This window comes from Macaca thibetana, chromosome 4 (genome assembly GCF_024542745.1).
Source record: "Macaca thibetana thibetana isolate TM-01 chromosome 4, ASM2454274v1, whole genome shotgun sequence".
NCBI lineage: Eukaryota > Metazoa > Chordata > Mammalia > Primates > Cercopithecidae > Macaca > Macaca thibetana.
The window spans coordinates 130,657,627-130,680,056 of record NC_065581.1 but is presented as its reverse complement, the minus strand read 5'-3'; the positions used below and the strand labels follow the sequence as shown (position 1 = coordinate 130,680,056).

Genomic DNA, 22,430 nt, shown 5'->3' with positions numbered 1-22,430 from the left:
GGTTCCCGCCCGCGCCTCTCCCACCACATCTCCTGGCAAGCAGAGGGAGCCGGCTTCAGCCTGGGCCAGCCCAGAGAGGGGCTCCCACAGTGCTGTGGTGGGCTGAAGGACTCCTAAAGTGCTGCCAGAGTGGACACTGAGGCCGAAGAGGTGCCGAGAGCAAGGGCTACTAGCATGTTGTCACCTCTCACTACCATGCCTGGCTAATTTTTTTGTATTTTTTGTAGAGACAGGATTTCACCAGATTAGCTAAGCCAGTCTCGAACTCCTGGCCTCAAGTGATCCACCCACCTCAGCCTCCCAAAGTGCTGGGATTATAGGCATGAGCCACTGCACCTGGCCTCAGTGATATTTTCTGAGTAAGCTTCCTAGGTATCCTGTCCACAGAGATTTGAATGAGATCCTTCTAGCCCCTGGACATTTAGAAACAATTATGAAGACATATCCCTCAACCACCTATCTCTTCTATTTAGTCCCACAACGTGTACCACTCATTTTCTCCCTTGCAGATCTTAGACCCCATCAGACCATGCCTTATAGCCTTCTTTTTTTTAGTAAATTTTTATCTTAAAATAATTATCAACTCACAGAAAATCGAAATGATAGTACAGAGAGTCCAAGGTACCCTTCACTCAGCTTCTTCCAATCATAAAATCTTATGTAACTATATATAGTACAACAGCAAAACCAAGAAGTTGGTATTAGTACAATATTGTTAACTTGACAACTGGTCATATCCAGTTTTAAACCCCTACTCCATGCCCATTGATTGAAACTCTCCTTGGCTCCTTGACCTTCCAGTACCTTTCTAGATAGGAAATAGTATCTCCTCCTGTGGGGATCTGAAGCTGAGGACCCTAAGACTCAGCTGGACTGTTCAAACTCCTCCAATCAGAGAGACTCTATTCAAATGCTGTTGTCACAAATTCCTATTCTTAGTCTGCCGTATCTCTGCCAAAACCTTATGCCAGAATTTTATTTGAAATCTCAAGGACACTTATTTCGACCTTATTTTTCCCCACAGGTCATTGTCTGAAATGTAAGCTTCTCATCTGTTTTTCCCTACTCTCATTGTCAGATATCTCCAGGTGTCCTTTTTACCAATCTAACCTTCCACTCTTTTCCTTTCTTCAACTTTTTTCAAGTATACTTTCTGAAATTCCTATTTCATGGTAATTAAACTTTCTTACAGACACACACACACATAGACACATACACACACACACACCCCTAAATACACCTTCACAGAAAGACAATTGTATTCATTTGTTCTTGCATTGCTACAAAGAACTACCTAAGACTGGGTAACTTATAAATAAAAGAGGTTTAATTGGCTCACAGTTTCACAGGTTGTTCCACAGTTCCCCAACGTGGCTGGGGAAGCCTCAGGAAACTTACAACCATGTTGGAAGGCAAAGGGGAAGCAGGCATGTTCTACATGGCTGGAGCAGGAGGAATAAAGTAAGTGGGGAGGTGCTACACACTTTTAAACAACCAGATCTCGTAAGAACTCACTCACCATCACGAGATCAGCAAGGGGTAAATCTGCCCCCATGATCCAATCACATCCCACCAGGCCCCACCTCCAACATTGGGGATTACAATTCAACATGAGATTTGAGTGGGGACACAGAGCCAAATCATATCACAACTTTACCATCTTATCTTCAGTAAAACTAGATTTCTTCACAAAGTCACCACCTCCCCAAAAAACCTTCTGAAGTGAAGGACGCTAAATCTTCCTTCCTCCACATCAACAAACCCATTCAAATGACAGTGCCATCAACCAACTATGAGACCGTGGTGGCATCAGTATCCTCACAGTTCTTCAAGTTTTCTTCCAAATCCTTGTTCCTCCATCCTTGCATGAAGACCCTCATGGCATCTGACTATTCTGCCTCCTTCCCACCTGATCGTTGTCCTCTACCAGCTGCTTGACATCCATCATAAGCCTTGGTACCTGTTCATAGCGCACTTCTCTGTCCCATGTCCTGCTATCATAACACCAGTGACCATTAGTGTCCATGTGGAAGACATTTCAAGCACTCTAGATTCCCAGGTTCTTCAGTTTCTGAATTCTAGTGACCTTTACTTTCTCTAAACTCCAGCCTTTCATACCTACAGCCACATCCTAGACTGGATTATAATCCAGAATCCTCCCACATGTGACACCTTGAGCTCTAATACCTACTCTCTGAACTTACCTCATATATGTTGAAGTTTTTCACATTCACTAGTGCCTTTAAATCTATTTTTGGTGTTATATGTCTATTTCAATGACTCCATTTTCTCCTAACAATCAGTGTCTTCCTAAAGTCACTTCCTTTACTACCTAGTCTAGACCCCATGGTTGATGACTTGAATTCATCACCAACGACCAGGCACTCCCATTCTTATACTGTATGTTCTGTCAAAGTCCCAACACTGCATCACTTCCAAAATCTCTGCTTTATTATTCTATAGCTAGAATGCTTACCACTGGCCTTCAGCGAAACTCTCAATGTCATTCGATGTATCTGTTTGCTTGCCCATAGTAAATTGCTGCTTTATCTTCCATTCTCTTTCAGACCTTTACCACCATTCTTCTCAATTCCTCTATCCACAGTGTATCTTCACCATTTCCACTTTAATTAGACGGGTTCATGTTTAAGGGACCATTCTGATAGCAGTGAAGTGAGTGTTGGGATAACCAGCCTCCAAGATGGCTCCAATGATCATGACCTTTTGATATTCATGCCTTTCCATAGTCTCCTTCCTCCAACAGAACATGCATAACCAATAGAGTATGATAGATGTGACAAAAGGTAACTTTTGGGGCTAGGTTATAAAAGGTATTCCTGCTTCTGTCTTGACACCTTGTGTTGTTTGTTCTGGTGGAAGCTAGGCTGCCAGGCCATGAGAGCATTCAAACAACTCTGTAGAGAGGGTTACCAAGGAGGAACTGGGGCCTTCAACTAACAATCCCAACCAGTATGTGAGCCATCTGAGAGTCACCTGGGAAGTGGATCCTCCAATTCCAATCAAAGCTTCAGACAAGTGTGACTCCAGCCAGAATCTTGACCATGACTTCATCAGAGACCCCCAAGACAAAACCACAGAGCTTAAGCGTCTCCTGAATTCCTGACCCACAGAAACTATAAGATAGTGTTTATTAATGTTGCCTTAAGTTACACAATTTTAACATAATTTGTAATGCAGACATTCATAACCAACACAGATGGGTTTAAGAGAACAAAACCAGAGGCACACAAATTGGTAAAGAGGTCATAAAATAGTACAGGCAAGTGCTGACGAGAGCTTGAAATAGAGCTGTGGGTTCAGATGGAGAGGAGAGTAGACTCTAACAAATATTCAGGGATATAAATATGCACAAAACTCAGTGGATGTGGGTGTTCCGGGAGCATATAATTATTCTCAGCTTTCTAGCTTTGGTGGCTAGATGCCAAAAATTAAAATAAAATGTGCAGGAGGAAGAGTATGATTGGAGAGAAGGATAATGAGCTCAGAGTTGTGACTTGGAATCTGAGGTGCACTGAGGTTCTCCGTGGATATGCCACCAAAGACTCTACAGTGCCCACTTCATTGGTCCCTTTTCAGCCTTTAGCTTTCTGGAGTGCTCTGCCTCATCTGACACTGTCAACTACTTATTACATCTGCACATTTTCTGCTTTCTTAGATCAATACTCTTCTGGTTTTTCTTGAATGCTCACATTTTCTCCCCAATCTCCCTTACTACTTCTTTTGTGCACCCAAATATTGGTGTGCCACAAGATTCCACCTCAACCTGCTACTCAACTTTCTCCAAAAGCTCTGCATTGTTGCCCAGAATCTAGGATTTGTTTCCTGGGATTCAGCAGAATGAGGTTTTTTGTTTTTTGTTTTTTAAGTGAAGGCAAGTTTATTAAGAAAGTAAAAGAATAAAAGAATGGCTACTCCAGAGGCAGAGCAGAGGCATGAGCTGCTCAACTGAGTATACTTAAGTTATTTCTTGATGATATGCTAAACAAGGGGTGGGTTATTCATGAGTTTTCCAGGAAAAGAGCGAGTATTACTCAGAATCGAGGGTCCCTCCCTACTTTGGACTACATAGGGCAATTTCCGAATGTTTGCCATGGCATTTGTAAACTGTCATGGCGCTGGTGGGAATGTCTTTTAACATGCTAATGAATTATAATTAGAATATAATGAGCAGTGAGGATGACCAAAGGTCACTTTCATCACTATCTTGGTTTTGGTGGGTTTTGGCCGGCTTCTTTACCACATCCTGTTTTATCGGCAGGGTCTTTGTGACCTGTATCTCGTGCCCACCTCCTATCTCATCCTGTGACTGAAAATACCTAACCTCCTGGAAATGTACCCCAGTAAATCTCAGTCTTGTTTTACCCAGCCCCTGTTCAAGATGGAATCACTCTGGGTCGAATGCCTCTGAAATATTTCCCCCCTCCCTTTTACAAGGGAATCCTTAACCCTAAAGGTGGTGAGAGACAGATACATCTTCTGTATCTTCTTCAGGTTGAATAAGGGCAATGATATAGCAGAATGAGCTTTTAAAAACAAATAACCTGATACATTTTCTCTTATGTCTATATATACAAGTTTCTAACTGACATAGTTATAATCTCCTTCACATAAGTTATAATATTCTGTTATGGTTGTAATGCTATATATGTATGTGTGTAGTATATCTCTCTACCTACATCAGTAATATTGAGTAACTGTTAGGTTTGGGGGAGTGCATGGCAGTGGACCTCTAAGTCATTAGAATAGTTTGCAAATATTCCTATTGCCCTTCTGGACATATAGAATTGAACTTCCATGCTTCTTTGTCCTTGAAACTAAAGTATGGCCATTTTCTTGCTTTGGCCAATAAAATGGGAAGAAAAGTGACACATGCAACTTCTGGCATGAAAGCATCAATAGCAACCACAGCATTTACCATGTTCTCTTTCCTATATCTTGGTTCTAGGTCCCTGAATGACTAGGGGAGCTGAACTCCCTATGGATGTGAATTAAGTATAAATATGGGAGGGAAATAAGCATTAAGTATAAGTATGGGAGGGAATTATGCAAAGATATTGTTTTTTTTCTTTTTCTATCATATTACTAGTAGGTTATCCCCACAACTACAATAAAATTCCAAGTAATATAAGAGTATGTCTGCTGGCCGGGCGCAGTGGCTCACACCTGTAATCCCAACACTTCGGGAGGCTGAGGCGGGCAGATCACAAGGTCAGGAGATTGAGACCATCCTGGCTAACATGGTGAAACCCCGTCTCTACTAAAAATACAAAAAAACTAGCCAGGCATGGTGGCAGGCGCCTGTAGTCCCAGCTACTAGGGAGGCTGAGGAAGGAGAATGTTGTGAACCCTGGAGGCGGAGCTTGCAGTGAGCCAAGACTGTGCCACTGCACTCCAGCCTGAGCAACAGAGCGAGACTCCATCTTAAAAACAAAGAAAAAAAAAGAAAGCATATGTCTCCTGAAGTTCTGAAGCCCCTTGTATCAAGGGAGTAATAGAAAGTTAATGATCTCAAATACCTAAGCTAACTAAGCACTGCTTATGTATATACGGACCCTCCTAGGTAATACATACTGTGATGGTTAATACTGACTGTCAACATGATTAGATTGAGGGATACAATGTGTTAACTCTGGGTGTGTCTGTGTTGGTGTTGCTAAAAGAGATTAACATTTGAGTCAGTGGGCTGGGGAAGGCAGATCCACCCTTAATCTGGTGAGCACAATCTAAGCAGCTGCTAGCAAATATAAAGTAGGCAGAAAAATGTGAAAAAGAGAGATGGGCCCAGCCTCCCACCCTACATCTTTCTTCCATGCTGTATGCTTCCTACCCTCGAACATTGGACTCCAAGTTCTTCAGTTTTGGGACTCGGACTGCTCTCCTTGCTCCTCAGCTTGCAGACAGCCTATTGTGGGACCTTGTGATAGTGTGAGTTAATACTTAATAAACTCCCCTTTATATCCTATTAGTTCTGTCCCTCTAAGAGAACCCTGACTAATATGCATACCAATCCCAGGAGCGGTAGCTGAAGACTTCCTCCTCCTGTTTTCACACTTAAATAAGAGATAATTAGTTGGTTTAAAGTTATTTTTTTCAATTTCAATTTTAAAACTTAGGCCAAGTACACAGAATACTTGAAACCTCTTTGGAACATCCTCTGGGCTCTCAAAAATACATGAAATTTTCAGGACACCATCTAAATGTGCAAGATTGTTTAAAGGATATAGTAAAACATTTAGTTCCTTGGTGGTAGTGGGATCAAGCTATGAAAAAACCAAAAGAACCTAATTTTAATATAGTCCTTCTATTATCTCTATGTATTTATTAAGTACCACTATTTTATGACAAGTTGCTTTTTTTTTTAATTGAGACAGAGTCTTGCTCTGTCGCCCAGGCTGGAGGGCAATGGCACAATCTCGGCTCACTGCAATCTCCGCCTCCCGGGTTGAAGCAATTCTCCCACCTCAGCCTCCTGAGTAGCTGGGCCTGCAGGCATGGACCACCACACCCAGCTAATTTTGTATTTTCAGTAGGGATGAGGTTTCACCACGTTGGCCAGACTGCTCTTGAACTCCTGACCTCAAGTGATCCACCCGTCTCAGCTTCCCAAAGTGCTGGGATTATGGGCATGAGCCACCACACCAGGCTGACAAGTTGCTATTATTAATTTTTTTTTAATCTAGGTAAACTTTGGATGATATTAACCCAGGAAAATGTGTAGAATACAGGTAGTTCATGTTAAAATGAGTTTTTCCAAGAGTTTACATAAAATATTGCATGTATACCATTTTAAATAAAAATCCTCTAAGAGTTTCTCAATTTGTTTCATTTCACCACTTCACCTTTTGACTATTCACATACAAGGGAGTTATGGATGAGGGCAAAATTGATCAATAAGGGATCACTCAAGTAAATGAAATCTTTCCAGAATACTGATGGGATCTTCCATATGTCCATATCTTTCCTCAAATGGTTACATTAGCTACATTTTCCCAGAAGATTTTGAGAGAACTCTTAGATAGAATTTTTCAGCACTCTGAAGAACATATGATATGTGTCTTAATCAGCTCAGGTGGCTTTAACACAGTAGCACAGACTGGGTAGCTTAAACAACAGACATGTGTTTCTCACAATCATGGAGGCTGGGAAGTCCAAGATCAAGGTGCCAGTGTCATTGAGTTCTGGTGAGGGCTGTCTCCTGACAGTCACCTTCTGGCTGTGTGCTCACATGGCTTTTCTCTGATGCATATACAGGAAGATTGAGAGGGAAATTTCTCTCTTCCTCTTCTTTAACCCTTTTCCCACTTAGAAAAAAAAATGCAGCTTGCTGCCAGTGCTCATTGAATTTTATATAAACATGCTCTTTGAGACTGAAGCAAATCTGATTTTCAATGTGAAAATAAAATAGAAAAACTGTTCTTGGAGTTATTTCTAAACAGAACTAACATCAGAATCATCTGAATCATCAGAATTATCTATTTCGGAAAAATCAGTTTCATCAGATGAATCTACGGCCAACAACTGCTTGAGAATGATGTTAACATCACGCGTAGGAATGCTACGTTTTCTAGGATTTGACATTTTCAGCAATCGAAAATTACTATATTTGTAAATAGAAGTACCACTACTACAAACAGAATGCTATAAAAAGAATGATGTCTTTTGTTTCCAAAGTTGATACACTAGAACAATGCAAAAATAATAATAAAAGTGAGATCTTTCGTGGCAAATTATCTTGGGGTAAATGTAGCCACAAGCACTTCTGGTGAGTATTCTCAGGGCAAATGGGAAAAAGGTTAAGAATACTGACACCATTATGAGGATTCACCTTCATGGCCTAATTTAAACCTAATTACCTCCCCAAAGCCCTGTTTTCAAGTATCATCCCACTGGGGGTGAGGGCTTTAATGTTGGTAGGGACACCAACATTCTGGTCATAAAATGGTATAACAGTCTTTAACAGTCATATTGTAGATCAACGTAGGCATTGTGAAGCAAAGAATTTAATATCTAGATAACTGAGGTAAAAAAATACTTGAGAGAAAAAGTTGTCTTCTTTTTGTCTGAATTATTAGATTGCTTACTTACAATAAAACATATTGACTAGGTAATAAGCCAGCTCCACAACGAACCCATAAATGTGTGCAATAATAAAAAGGGCCTAGAAAAGAAAGTTTCCAAACCCTAGAACTAGATCGAATGAGCTACATATGAGGATATGTGGTTAGGGCAATCTAACCACGTGCAAACTCAACCCATAATGTCTTTTCTCATTACACAATTAAAGAAATGTTGCATAAAAAGTATCCATAATACAAAAGCTACCATTAGGGAGCATGGTAGAACAATTGGTTTTAATTTAAATAATGCATAAGCTTATTATTAGAAATGAATCTTTGGTGTTCTGACAATTTATTACGCTGTACTTGGTATTTGGTCCAATATACAAATTTCCTTTCTCTAGAAGATAAACAAGTCATTTCTCAACAAGGGATAAGATAGTGGACAAGATTCCATTCTATGGTGGCCCCAGGAAAATGAACAGACAGTCATGGTACAGCTACTAAATGCTCGAGGAGGGCAAATGTCGGGAGTTATGGACACATTCAGGGGGCACCTGACCCTGTCTAGAAGTTTTGGGAAAATCTTCCTGGAGGGAGTGCTATGCAACTGAGTATGGGTTAGTCATGTGAAGAAATGGGGGTGGGAGTAGGGTGTTCAAGAGGATGGCTGGAGTATTCTAAGCAGAAGAAAGGAGATAAGGCAAGTGGAGGGGAAGATCCCACACACTAAGGGAAAAGCACATGGTTGCATACTCCAGGAGCACAGCCTGAGAGCGGGGGAGCACCCAGAGATGAAACTGGAGGTATCCCATGTAAATGGTACCTGTACATTCATGTTTGGTTTTTCAACATATCTAGGTATTAGCTGAGTCATCCAAGAAACTTTTGGTATTTTTAAAATGCTACCTTGATCTCAAGATGGAGGATACCAGAGGCTGAGGGGTGGGGGAGATTGAGGAGATGTTAGTCAAAGATTACAAAATGTCAGCTAGACAGGAGGAATAAGTTCAAGAAATCTATTGTACGTCATGGTAGCTACAGTCAATAGCAGTACATTATCTACTTGAAAATTGCTAAGAGAGTAGATTTTAAGTGTTCTCACACTCCAAAAATTATAAGGATGTGAGGTCATGCATATGTTAATTAGCCTGATCATGCATATGTTAATTAGCCTGATTTGGCCATTCCATAATATGTGTAGATATATCAAAACATCATGTTGTATGTTATAAATATGTAATTTTTTGTCAATTTAAAAAGATAAACATTTCTTAAAAGATCGAGAGTAGCTTCATTTTACTTCTATAACCGTAATATATTTGCCATTTAAAATCTGTCTAGTTTTTCTTAATAATATTTCCATTCATGTCTCAAGAGTTTAGGTACTATTCTTTGATTTTTGTTTTTGTTCTTGTTTAATTTAACCCAACGTTATTGGCATGTTGGAGCAATTGATCAACTGTCAGCTATAAATACTTTCTAGGTCTTAAATTCACATGAAATATTTAACATTTTATTGAATATCATCAGTAGTTGGTACAAAACAGAGAAAGAAAATATATTTATGTATTCATTCAACAAATATTTAGAGTGCTCGCTATGTGCCAGGCACTGTGCTAACACCAGAGAAACAGCAGTAAACAAAAAAGAGCGAAATTATGGAGTTTACTTTTTAGAAGACAAACAAAAATATACAGACACACAAAACCAGGATTCGTGAGTAAAATATATCATATGTGATGGCAAACACTATCTTAAGTATGGGATCAAGATGAACACCACCAGTGATATCACGTGGCTGGCAGGGATGTCCTGCTGTCATGTAATAAGAAAGGGCACTTCACCACTGTGCTAGCTTTCTAAAATCCAGAGCCCCAGGCTAATCATAAGAAAATACACAGACCCAAATTGAGGGAGGTTTCTCAAAATACTTACTACTCATCAAAATTGTCAATGTCATGAAAAACAAGGAACGATTGATAATCATAAATCTCAAATCTTAAGAGACTATGGAAACATACAAACGTAATGCAACATGGTATCCTGGGTGGGACTCCGGAACAGAAAAAGGATAATGGAAAAATGGGTCAAATCCAAAGAAAGTCTGGGGTTTAGTTGATAGAAATTTACTAATGTTGGTTTATTAGCTTTGACAAACATATCAGGGTATATGTGAAATAAAATTAGGGAAACTGAAGCTGGGTGAGGAGAGTCTGTGAGAATTCTCTGTACTATCTTCACAACTTTTCTATAAATCTAAGCCGTCCCCAAAGAAAAAAAGTCTATTATTCCTATACAACCTCTACAACATAAAGAAAAATATGTAATAAAAGAAAAAACATAACAAAAATGTACAAGATCACTATGAGAAAATTATAAAACTATCAGACAACATTAATGATGACCTAAATAAATGGAGAGAAATGCCATTTTATGCATAGAAACTTTCAATGTAATAAGAATGTCAATTCTCCCTAAATTAATCTATAAGTTCAATGTAATTTCAATCAAAATACTGATAAAATTTTTCACAGATCTCAAGAAACTGATTCTAAAAAGCATATGAAAAAGCAAAAAGACAACAAAAGCCAATTCCAATATCAAAGAACAGAAGTGATCATAAAGCTGCAGTAAGTAAAGCAGTGTGGCATTTTTATAGATGTTAGTGAATAAAACCAGCGGAACAGAACTGGTGCTGTGGCTCACACCTGTAATCTCAGCATTTTGGGAGGCCGAGGTGGGTAGATCACCTGAGGTCAGGAGTTAGAGATTAGCCTGGCCAACATGGAGAAACCCCATCTCTACTAAAAATACAAAAATTAGCTGGGCCTGGTGGTGCACGCCTGTAGCCCAGCTACTCAGGAGGCTGAGGCAGGAAAATCACTTGAACCTGGGAGGCCGAGGTTGTAGTGAGCCGAGATTGTGCCACTGCACTCCAACCTGGGTAACAAAGCAAGACTCTGTCTCAAAAAAAAATTACAAAAATTATCTGGGCATGGTTGAGGGCTCCTGTAATCCCAGCTGCTCAGGAAGCTGAGGCAGGCGAATTGCTTGAACCCAGGAGGCAGAGGCTGTAGTGAGCCGAGATCGTGCCACCACACTCCAGCCTGGGTGACAGAGTGAGACTCCATCTCAAAAACAAAACAAAACAAAATAAGCAAACAAACAAAAGCAAGTGGAACAGGATAAAAAGACCAGAAACAAATATGTATATGCATACATACATGAATACACATATAAATATATGCACATGTATGGCGAGAAAGCAGAGAAATTTAGATTTGCTAATAAACAAATAAGAGAAAAGAGGGTATGCAGTGGAGAAGGGGTGGAGGCAGGAGGTTCGATGGCAAGGCCAGGGAAGGCATCGGAGAAGGTGACTTGTGAGGAGAGACCTGAGTGGAGGGAGGTAGCCATACACAATGATCTGGGGGAAGAGCACTCGGGCAGAGAGACCAGCAAGTACAAAACGCCCTGAGGCAGAAGCTTGCCTGCTGTGTCTGAGGAACAGCAAAAAAGACAGTAAGGTTGGAGAAAAGTGAAAAAGGAGGGGAGAAGTCACCGAAGAGTCAGAGAGGTGGTGGAGGAAACCAGCCATGTGGGGTCTCACGGGTCAGACCCTAAGTGAGGCAGGAACATTAGAAGGCTTTGAACAGAGGAGTAACACGCTCTATCAAAATGTATTCCAGCTGTCATTTTCAAAATAGACAAGGGCAAGTGGGGAAGCAGAGTTGGTCCAAAGTAGCAGGAGTGATGAGAAGGGTTAAAATCCTGATGACATTTCAAATGTAGAACTGACTAGATCTGTTGACAGACTAGATATGGGAAAAGCAAGGATGACTCTGAGCATTTTGGCCTCAGCAGTGGAAGAATGAAATTGCTATTAATGAAGAGGTGAAAGAATACTGGAGAAGCCGGTTTAGTGGAAAGAATGGAAGCTCAGTTTTGAACAGGTTCAGTTGGGAATGCCTGTAAGACACCCATATGAAAATGTGGATAGGCAGTCAGATGAATGAGTCTGTATTTTACCAGAGAATTTGACTAGAGATATAGATTTGGGAATCAAGTAAGCAAATAAGTGGAATTTAAAACCATATGATTCCATAGCATTAGAGGGTGATTATAAATATTAATGTGTGAATGGATCACCTGGGAATCTTACTTAAATGCAGATTCTGAGTCAGTAGGTCTGGAGTAGGGCATGTCTAACACTCTACAAGGTGAAGCTGACATTGCTAGCTCCCAACTTTGGCTAGTAGGAAGGACCTAAGAGGTGAGAGCAGATGAAGAAAAGAGATACATAGTCTGGCCGGGCACAGTGGCTCATGCCTGTAATCCCAACACTTTGGTAGGCCAAGGTGGGCGGATTGCTTGAGCCCAAGAGTTTGAGACCAGCCTTTGCAACAAGGTGAAACCCCATCTCTACAAAAAATACAAAAATTAGCCAGGCGTGGTGGCATGCACCTGTACTTTCAGCTACTCAGAAGGATGAAGTGGGAGGCTTGCTTTAACCTGGGAGGTGGTGGGTGCAGTGAGCCACGATCATGCCACTGCACTCCAACCTGGGCTGGGCAATAGAGTGAGACTCTGTCTAGAAAAAAAAAAAAAAAAAGAGCGAGAGAGATACTGAGTCTGAATTCTGAGGTTCTCCCACACTGAGAGGTTGGATAATCAGCAACGGAGATCGAGGATAAAGAGCCAGAGGCAAATGAGAAAGCAAGTATGTGCATTGTCCCAGAAGAAAGAGGAAGTGATCCACTCTGCACATGCTTCTGATAGGTCATGCAGGATGAGGACTGAGAACTCTGAGAACTGATCACTGGGTTTGGCAGTGCGTTTAAGTCATCAGTGACTGACAAGAACAACTGCAGGGGCGCATCTGATTGGGATGGGTTCAAGACAGAAGGGGAGAGGAGAAATTGGAGGCAGCTGATACAGTGACCTCTTTCAAGGAGCTTTGCTGTAAAGGGAATAAGAAAAATAAAGATATAACTGAAGGATAAAGAAAAGTCAAAATAAAATCTTTTTTTTTTTTTTTTAGACGGAGTCTCGCCCTGTCACCTAGTCTGGAGTGTGGTGGCGCCATCTCGGCTCACTGCAAGCTCCGCTTCCCAGGTTCAGGCCATTCTCCTGCCTCAGCCTCCTGAGTAGCTGGGATTACAGGTGCCCGCCACTGCACCTGGCTAATTTTTTGTATTTTTAGTAGACACAGGGTTTCATCATGTTAGCCAGGATGGTCTCGATCTCCTGACCTCGTGATCCGCCCACCTTGGCCTCCCAAAGTGCTGGGATTACAGGCGTGAGCCACTGCGCCCGGCCCCAAAATAAGATCTTTTAAGGTGGGAGGAAAAAATATTTTTATGCCAATGGGAGCAATCAGCAGAGAGAAACAATGATGCAGGGAGACGGGGACAATGCTGGGACAATGTGCTAGAGTGGGCAAGAGGAAAATGGGAGCTTGTGCTTGAGTGGAGGCACTGGCTTTACCAGGTGAACAGCAGGCCATAGTTTCAAGCAATCTAGAATTCACAGGCTTCTAGACAGGTAGGTGAGGAGATTCAGGGAGGATGGGAGCAATCTCCCCTGATTGCATCTTTTTTCTTTCCGTTGAAATAGAAGTAGGATTATTAGCTAAGAGTGAGAATGGGGGAGGTTTGAGGCTAGAGAAGAAGGAATGAACTACTCACCTTAGAGAGTGGGAAAATGACTGGATTAGAGAAATCCGGTGTGACTACTGGGCAGGGCAGCATTAAGTGTCCACTTGAGGTTAACAGTTGGGAATTTAAAGTGAGGCCAGTCAGACTGGCTGTTGTTCTTCTCCAGCCACATTCAGCCCTGTGGGTCAAAACACAGAGAAAGCACGGAGCTGGGTCAGCAAGACTGTGGTTTAACCACAAAAATCAATTTTAAAAGTCTCATGTGAGTCAACAACCATGCCAGACACTGACATCACAATAATATAATAATAATAACAATTAGAGAACTTTTCCTGTATGCCAAACAACATGCTGAGCTCTCTATCAAAAAGAATATTCACAAAATAAAGCCTATGACAGAGAATGAATGCTATTAGCACCATTTTATAAGTGAAGGAACTGAGGTTAAAGTGAACAAACAGCTCGCTCAAACTCATATGTTTAGTAACAGAAATAACTGAAAGTTGAATGCAGTTCTTGGTCAGCTCTGAGACTAGTGAGGACAGCCACTAGAAAAGGGGTTGGGGTCCTGAGCAAAATATGCTACAGGAAGTCCAGGAACACAGAGCAAGCTACTTTTATTTTAAAAACTAAGAAAACAAAACAAAACAAAAACCAAATTCATACATTTGTAGCAAAAATCGGTGGATCTGAAGATTTAATGAAAAGTGCACATTTCCATATGTATGAATATATTAATCATTTGTGCTCTAGTTGAATGGCAGTTACCCCAGATATGACAGGGGGGATGCCCTCCCCGCACCTTGGGAGTGACCCAGAATGACTGTGCTTCTTATGCAGCGATTTCAGGACTCCACGACCTTGGCCACCCATGCAGGCTTCCCACAAATTCCCTCCTCAAAGATATTTTGGGAGAAAACAAATTTCAGGACTTCAAATGTGTGCCTTTATCTTGATGTCACTTCCATAGCTTTAGATACCAGAGCCTATAATGGGTAAAATAAGTGAAAAGAGGTTTTCTTATGTCAGGTTTATTTTAGGGATTCCTAATACAAAGGGTTGGAAGGTCCTTTCTTGAAATGGCTCGTATGGAAAGGAAACCTAGAAACTAATTCTGTAATGCTTTCTTTGGAAAAGTGGCTACTAACTTCTAGCACGAAAGACCAGACAGGTATCTGTATGTTCTGTTTGGGCCTATGATGTACCAGCTGGGCTAGCCAGTTTACAAATGTGTTCTTCTTTAGTCTGCTCATCGGCCCTGGGAAATGGCATTTGCGGCTTGATAAATTGCCCAAGGGCTCTCAGGTAGAAGAAGACTGAGCTAGGGTTACAGGTAGAAGAAGACTGAGCTAGGATTTTAACCCACCACTTAAATAAAGCCCTCAGCCAATCAACAGGAGACAAACTCTACCTCGATTAGCTTTTTTTTTTTCCCATTCCTTCTCCTTCTTCTTCTTTGCTTAGCAGAATCTCCTCTCAAAGCTTTAGAAATGACTCAACTTTTTCAACATAATTCAAAAATATGCTTCAAACCTTTACTCTTTTTCCCCTAAATCAGAAAACAAAACTTTATTAGCAGGTGAGTTTTCTCCTAGGCACTTTGTGGACTATAAATAAGGCCACAAATAATAATAATGGAAAAGAAAACAAATAGATAATGGCAACTGCCCAGGCTGCCAGGCAGCATGCAGTGGCCAGTTGAGCCTCGCCATTCTTTAAAGATAGAGAGTCTTGCTCTCCAGATGCAGGAAAATTAATAAATACCCTTGGGGTAATTAAAGGCTGCTCCACCCACATGATAAAGGGGTGCCATGAATTTCGTTCTCCAGCCCTCTCACCTAAGACACACTTACACTAGGCGTTCATAAAAGTTTTATGAAGCTAATTCCCGTTACAAAGAAAGCTCCTGCAGATGGACAGGAATGTAATAGTGCTTTAGCTAAGATGCCATATTCAAGGCAGCACACGGATATGTAAATTTATGCTTCCTTTGGGCAAGGCAAATAAAGCCATGATGCCATAAAGAATGGAAATACACTCTGAAGGCCAAAGGAATCCCAGAAGTTCCTCCAGTTTGTCCGGAGCTGCTTTCCTGGAGTAGGTCTTTCGCAGTTCACAGGTGTGCACATTCTATGAACCTGAGAGTACTCACTGGTCAGAGAGCTCCGGCAGCCCTTTCTACCAGGAACTGAGTTCTCCCCTAGTTCTTATACACCTCTGAGTCAAGCCTTAGGGTAAGTCCAGGTGCCAAGAACATCCAGTCTCCACAGTGGGGAAATCACATCCTTAACATAACAAGATTAACTAGGAGGACAGGTGAGGTAAGCCATGCATTTGTGCCAACCTGGTGTATTAAAATGCCCTGCCCAGCAACAGCTCTGATGCCATGTCAAACTGACTGGAGCTGCTTCCTGACAGAAGTCCTCAGTGACTCAATTCAGAAGGAAGACTAACATAAGATGAGAGAGAAAAAGTCAGTTTCCAAACCTTCTTCAGGGGATCAAGAAGCTGAAGTCACAGAGTGTTAATGAAGCCCTTTGGGAAATCACAGAGAGCACAATAAACAAACAGGAGAGTCAGAGTGGAGTTTTCTTTTGCTGGTGTGTTTCAGTGTCATTGAAAAAAACCAGAGCCCACTCTCCAGGCACTGACAACCAAGGACTGACCCCCATGAGTCCACAGGGCACAGTGGCCAGCTTGCTATTGAGTTTGCGCGTCTTCCCCTCTGGGATTCCTGTGTGTCTGCCTGACTGACCTCCAGTGGAGCCTTTCAATCAGTAAGGTTCTCTTGATGAGAAAGGTTCCCTTGTGCTGCTCAGGATCCCAGGCTCCCAGGCGATTCTTGGTCTGATCCTCCCTAGTAAACTCATGTGACTGGGAGAACTTGCTAGCTCATTTTGTTTTCACAATAGGACAGCTTTCTCACAAAAGCATCCCAAAGACTCAATCATTTAGGATTCCAAGTTTTTATTCTTAAGGAGAATGGCAGCCCTTTAAAATGTGCCTTGCATCAGAGAGAGGTGACGAGAGAGGTGAGGGAGGTAATGGTGGGTAAAACCTTTAAAAAATGGACAAGTAATTCCATTAAAGTAATTAGGGCAAAGGTCCTAAAAGAGACCATGTTAAGAAACCTGATTCAAGTGCTGTAATTTAGCTAAGTGTGTTGCTAAGTAATTCCAGGATTACTCAGCAGCTTACTATCCTCTTTTGGAGTTTCCCTTGATAAGATGTTTCCTTAATGAACTTGCAGGTGCTCATCTTCCTAAACCTGAGAAGGTCGGGGAAAAAAAGGTATCACAACCAGAGAGAGTGAGATAATTTTGTCTGCTTTTACCTCTCTGTAAGAAATATCCCCCCACCCATCACCTCCCTTACCCTTTAGATACCTCTTCATTCTAGTTTAAGTCTTTGATTTCAAGGAACAGAGATCCACTGAAATTAACTCAAACAAAGACAGGGAGAAGGAGAAAGAGGATTACATAAGATAAAAGACCGCCCACCAAACTCAGCAGAATCACATGCAAATTGGAACTGGAACCTCAGAGGGTCTCAGAAATGGGACTGCTCCTCTGCCCCCTCTCTCTGCACCACTGTGTCTTGTGTTTCTGCTTCTTGTGCACATCCCTTCCATTCTCCTCACTGCCTCTGCTTCCTGAGCGACAGAAGAATGCCTGCAGATATTTCAAAAACTAGCTTGAGAATTGCCTTAGCTGCTCTGCCACTTACCAGCTGTGTGACCTTAGGAAAGTGAACGCGTCTAAGACCTGGTTTCCTCATTTTCTAATGAAGATAGCGCTATTGCCCACCTGATAGGATTAGTCCAGTGCTTGGCACACAGGAAGCATGTCAGAAGTTGCAGCAACTAGCATTATTGTTGTGGCTGCTGCTGACAACATCTTTCTTTCTTTTCTTTCTCTCTCTCTTTCTTTTCTTTCTCTCTCTCTTTCTTTTCTTTCTTTCTTTCTTTCGTTCTTTCTCTCTCTCTTTTTCTTCTTTCTTTCTTTCTTTCTTTCTCTCTCTCTCTCTCTTTCTCTTTTTCTTTCTTGCTATCTTTCTTCTTTTTGACAGAGTCTCACTCTGTCACTCAGGCTGGAGTGCAGTGGTGAGATCTCGGCTCACTGCCACCTCTGCCTCCCGGGTTCAAGTGATTCTTCTGCCTCAGCCTCCTGAGTGGCTGGGCCTATAGGCACACACCACCACACTCGGCTAATTTTTGTGTTTTTAGTAGAGACGGGGTTTCATCATCTTGGCCAAGATGATCTCGAACTCCTGACCTCATGATCTGCCTGCCTGGGCCTCCCAAAGTGCTGGGATTACAGGTGTGAGCCACCACACCCAGCCACAACATCTTCTTTCTATACACTGGTTTCTTATATATGACCAGTACTTGGCTGTGCCCACACTTTCTGCTCATTGATCATAATGGATGCTTCACTTGAGTATTAAACCCAGAGCTCAGCCACATTTCACCCTCCAATTTCCCTGATTTAAGTAGCCTGTTCAGACGTACTCTAACCGCAGGTGCCCACAGTGCTCTCCTGCACCTCAGTTACTCTTGACTTCGTGGCCACAGCTGACAAACAGCACCTGAACCTAGGATCATGGCAACTTAGAATGTTTGAGTCAGTTTCTATTACATTCACAACTACGGAGATGGTTAAAAGGACAGAAGCCTTCAGTGGGCAGTTGGTTTGGGGTGGCCTGGGCATTTTTTTCACTATATCAATATTCAAGAGATTTAAATTTTTTTAATTTAAAATTGAGATAATATGCCTACAGTAAGGTTCACTCTCTTCAGTGTACAGTTGTCAGATTTTGATATCACATACAAGTCATGTAACCACCACTATAACAAGATGCAGAACAGTTTTATCACCCGGAAATGTTCCCCCATACTCCTTTGTGGCAGACACTCTATTCTAAAACACTCCCTAGGTGACTGTGATGGGCAGCCATGCAGGGGAATCACTGATATGACCCCAAACCTTTTATAAATGGAAAAGTTACATGACTTGCCCAAGATCATGCTGCTTGACAGCTGGGGCTAAGACAGAACCTAGGTCATCATTTCTCAATTTTACTTTCTTCCAACACACACCACTTATTCTAAAATATCCGGGTCCATGGTGGTTTCTCCAAGTAAAAACATACCTATGAAATAAATAATAAAACAAAATAAAGACAAACTGAGATGAAGAAACCCCAAATTAAAACAGAATGAAATAAAACAACCACAACAGATAATCCTAAGATTCCTTAAATTTACCTGAACATACTCAGAAGCAATAGCAAGATAGGAAAGAAGGATTGTACCTTATTTCCAGGACAAAATGCTGCTCTTTTCTTTCTTTTTCTCTTTGCAAACACTGTGTGTCCTACCCAGTGCTAAAACATACCTATGGCAAGTCACCTCTAGGTGTAATGTGCAGAAAACTGAGAAACTGTGGGGAAATTAAAAACTTAACTACACAACTTAACTTCCTTCTTCTCTTTTTATGCCTCTAATCTGGACAACGAAAAGAGGCACACTTGGAGAAAAACACGCCACAAATATCTGAGGATGACTGGCAGACAGTCCTGATCCAATTATGGCCCTAATGATCAGCCTATAAATAAAGCAGCTTTGCCTCTTTTAGATGAGCTTGCCAAAGATAGAAGTCATTTTGTCTTGAGAAGCTCACAGCCCTACCCAGGGGTTGGGCCAAGTAAGGCCACAGAAGTTTCAAACCCTCTGTGTTTTTCAAGGGAAAACCACCAGAGCTTCAGGTGGGTGTGCCCACATATGGCAGGACAACGTGTGGGAAAGACCCATCCTGGGGGTAAAGAGCATTTGCTGCTTTGCTGTGTGTGTGCCAGAAGCCAAAGTCAAGAATCACTTGAAATCCTAGGCATGGACTCAAAAGAGAACAGCAAGCAAGAGTCATCACTTCTAACAATGTGAACCTTTCATGAAGTCTGAAGTAATTTTCCACCTGGAGATTTTTTTTTTTTTTTCATCTTCTCTCCTGTCTGCCTCTCTGCAGGAAATGCCCCAGGAGGGCTCTCCATTCCCATGGGTCTTTAGGTGTTCCACAGAACCTCAGGCCTAAATCCTAAGCAGTCTGCTTTTCTTTCTTTTGTCTGTGACGCTACCAGCCCATTCCTGAGGTTAATGGCGATCTTATAAAGCCATGGCGGGAGACCTTTCTGTGACCTTGAACACAGAGTAGTACTCATTGAGAATTAACTTCCAACCATGTGCCTGGCTCTCTCTGGCATTCGAGTGCTGTACCTGGATGCTAGCACCAAGCTACCAGGGTCTGAATCCTGATTCCACTATGTTTCTTTAAAGCATGTTGGTGGACAAGCTATTTAGCCTCCTTTGGTTCTCAGTTTACTCATCTGAAAATTGGGTGCAATCATATTACCAACCACAAAGTGGGGTTGTGTGAAAAGGAAAATACCCAGCAAACTGAACACTATTATCTTGGGGGAAACTTCAAAACACTCTAGTCCATTCTGGCTTCCTTAAGTAATACTGTATTTGAAGTATCTCTTGCTGGGGACAGGCAACTGAGAACAAACAGTTACAAGGAATTTATGAACACTCTTAAATATTTAACTTAAAAATCATTTTTTCTGTGCTTCACCAAACTATTCAAAAATATATAAAAATGAGCAATTTGCCCAGAATTTTAAAGAAAATGGCTAAAGAAAAACTCTTCTGAATGCCCATGCCCAAATGTTTTTGCCGTTATTCAACCTACGAGACCACATCACCATTCCCAACATTCCTATCAAACTATGGGTTAATTTTAGAGTATCAGAGTTTAAAAACAGAGCATTTTTCCCCATTGTCCTTCCTGCCATTAACTGTGCCACACCGGACAAATGTGTTCCCCATCTGTGCTGATGAGGAGCACGTATGTGACTGTTATGTTTGTGCTATTTTTAATTTCCCTACAGTTTCTCAGTTTTCTGCACATTATATCTCAAGAATACCTAAAGAGGTACCTGTATGGAATGAAAAGCAAAACTTGCCCATCTTCAGGCTCTGCTTCTCCTTCAAAGTTGGTTTGAGAAGGGGAGAATCCGTTGTGCTATCAAAGCCTGGAAATTCTTGGTGAGGATGTGTTTCAAGAAGCACCACGTGAGCCAACTGTGCAGGATGAGCTCTGCACTCCGTTTTTCACCTAAAATTTCTTGCATTGCATCTTACACAACAACAGCATAAAGAGATGTGTGAAAAGTTTCAGAAGTGTCCTACAATGTACACAGCTCTGCCAACAACTAGCTGTATGACCTTGAGTAAGAAACATAGTCTCTCTAAGTCTCCGCTCTATCAGCTGTCAAAGAGTTTGCAGGACTGTTCCGAGCGTTGACTAGCATATGTAAAGTATTGGCACATGTAAGTGCTTACAAAATTGAACTGTTTATTATTATGAGACTCCAACTCAGTCCACTAGCATCAAGCACTATTTCATAGGTATCAAGGGTTTTAACTACAAAGAAAAAGGCAACAATCTCTATGTAGTTGGGTTCTTTCTGCTCTAACACAAGGGCAGAGCTAAGAGTGAACAGCTCCCAGGCCAGATTCACCATAAAGAGCTCAAGGGAGGGTTTTGTTTTGCTTTTGTTTTTGTTTTTTGCAGTGGAGATTGCCACATATGAACAGACAGTAGCAAATAAGTATATTACAATTTAATTGTTCAAATATGTATTTAGAATTTCTGTATAAAGTAATATCCCTTTCAGAAAGAGACATAGGAATTTATTAACTAGATTGAAATGCCTTTTATAAAATCATCATCGATTTTTTAAGCCTTAAAGGACTTGTTGCTTCGCTTCTTCCATTTTCACTTGACTTGGTTCTTTATTTGATCAGACTGCAAGCTAGTTGGAGCTGGTTTTCTAAGAGCTAGTACACCTTCCTACATCAACATGGAAAAGTGAATTAATCATGAAAGCTGTTTGAGACATTGTGTAGGCACCACGTGAGAAGACCTGTTTGCTTAGTCAATGCCAAAGACACATGTTTTTATGTACACTTGTCTCTATATTCTCAATATCAATATTATCTGAATTCCTTTAATCTGGCCAAGCAATATAGAAGAGACAGGAATTCCAGGACAAATAGATGAATTGGTATAGTGTTTAAATGCACAGGCATCCCAGCTAATAGATGAGATATAAGATCAATGTATTGCAGATGAGCAAACAAGTCTAAAACTAAAACTATAATGATGAATCCTGAGTACTTACTCAAAAATAAAATTTTGTTTCTCTTGGGGTTTATTCGATACTATCTGAAGAAAAGTATAACATTCATGCTATAGAAGAATGGGAAAATTACTTGGAGGGGAAATCTTATCTATAGTCAATTACAGAATTTTTCTGGCATGTTACTGGGCTCCACAAAGAGCTGTCAACAATTAACTTGACACACTTAGGGATCATCTAACTTTCAGTGCAGATATTCAGTATGCTAAATGTAAGACTCATTGTCATTACAACTCCACAAATGCTTATTTTGCAGTAATTACAGACATAGGTGTTCAGCAAAGTGAGCAGAGTGGTTAAGATGAATATATGTTCCCAGTTCCTAAAGCAGCCCAAATCATGTGCTGGGAGATAAGGCCAACACGGAAATGGCAAAACAAGGAAGCAGGGAGCAGGAATAAAACTGGTGGAGAAGGCCAGGCACGGTAGCTCC

General features: G+C 41.3%; 1 long non-coding RNA gene across 1 annotated transcript in view; it reads right to left on the bottom strand.

Moving 5' to 3' along the window:
- Positions 1–20,954, bottom strand: part of LOC126952900 (uncharacterized) — a 94,184-nt gene extending 73,230 nt beyond the window's left edge. The window contains exons 1-2 of the long non-coding RNA XR_007725065.1: positions 20,732–20,954; positions 13,769–13,916 (exon numbers count right to left, since the gene is read on the bottom strand). This is a non-coding gene — a long non-coding RNA (uncharacterized LOC126952900). The remainder of the gene's footprint in view (positions 1–13,768; positions 13,917–20,731) is intronic.
- Between the last annotated feature and the right edge of the window lie 1,476 nt (positions 20,955–22,430).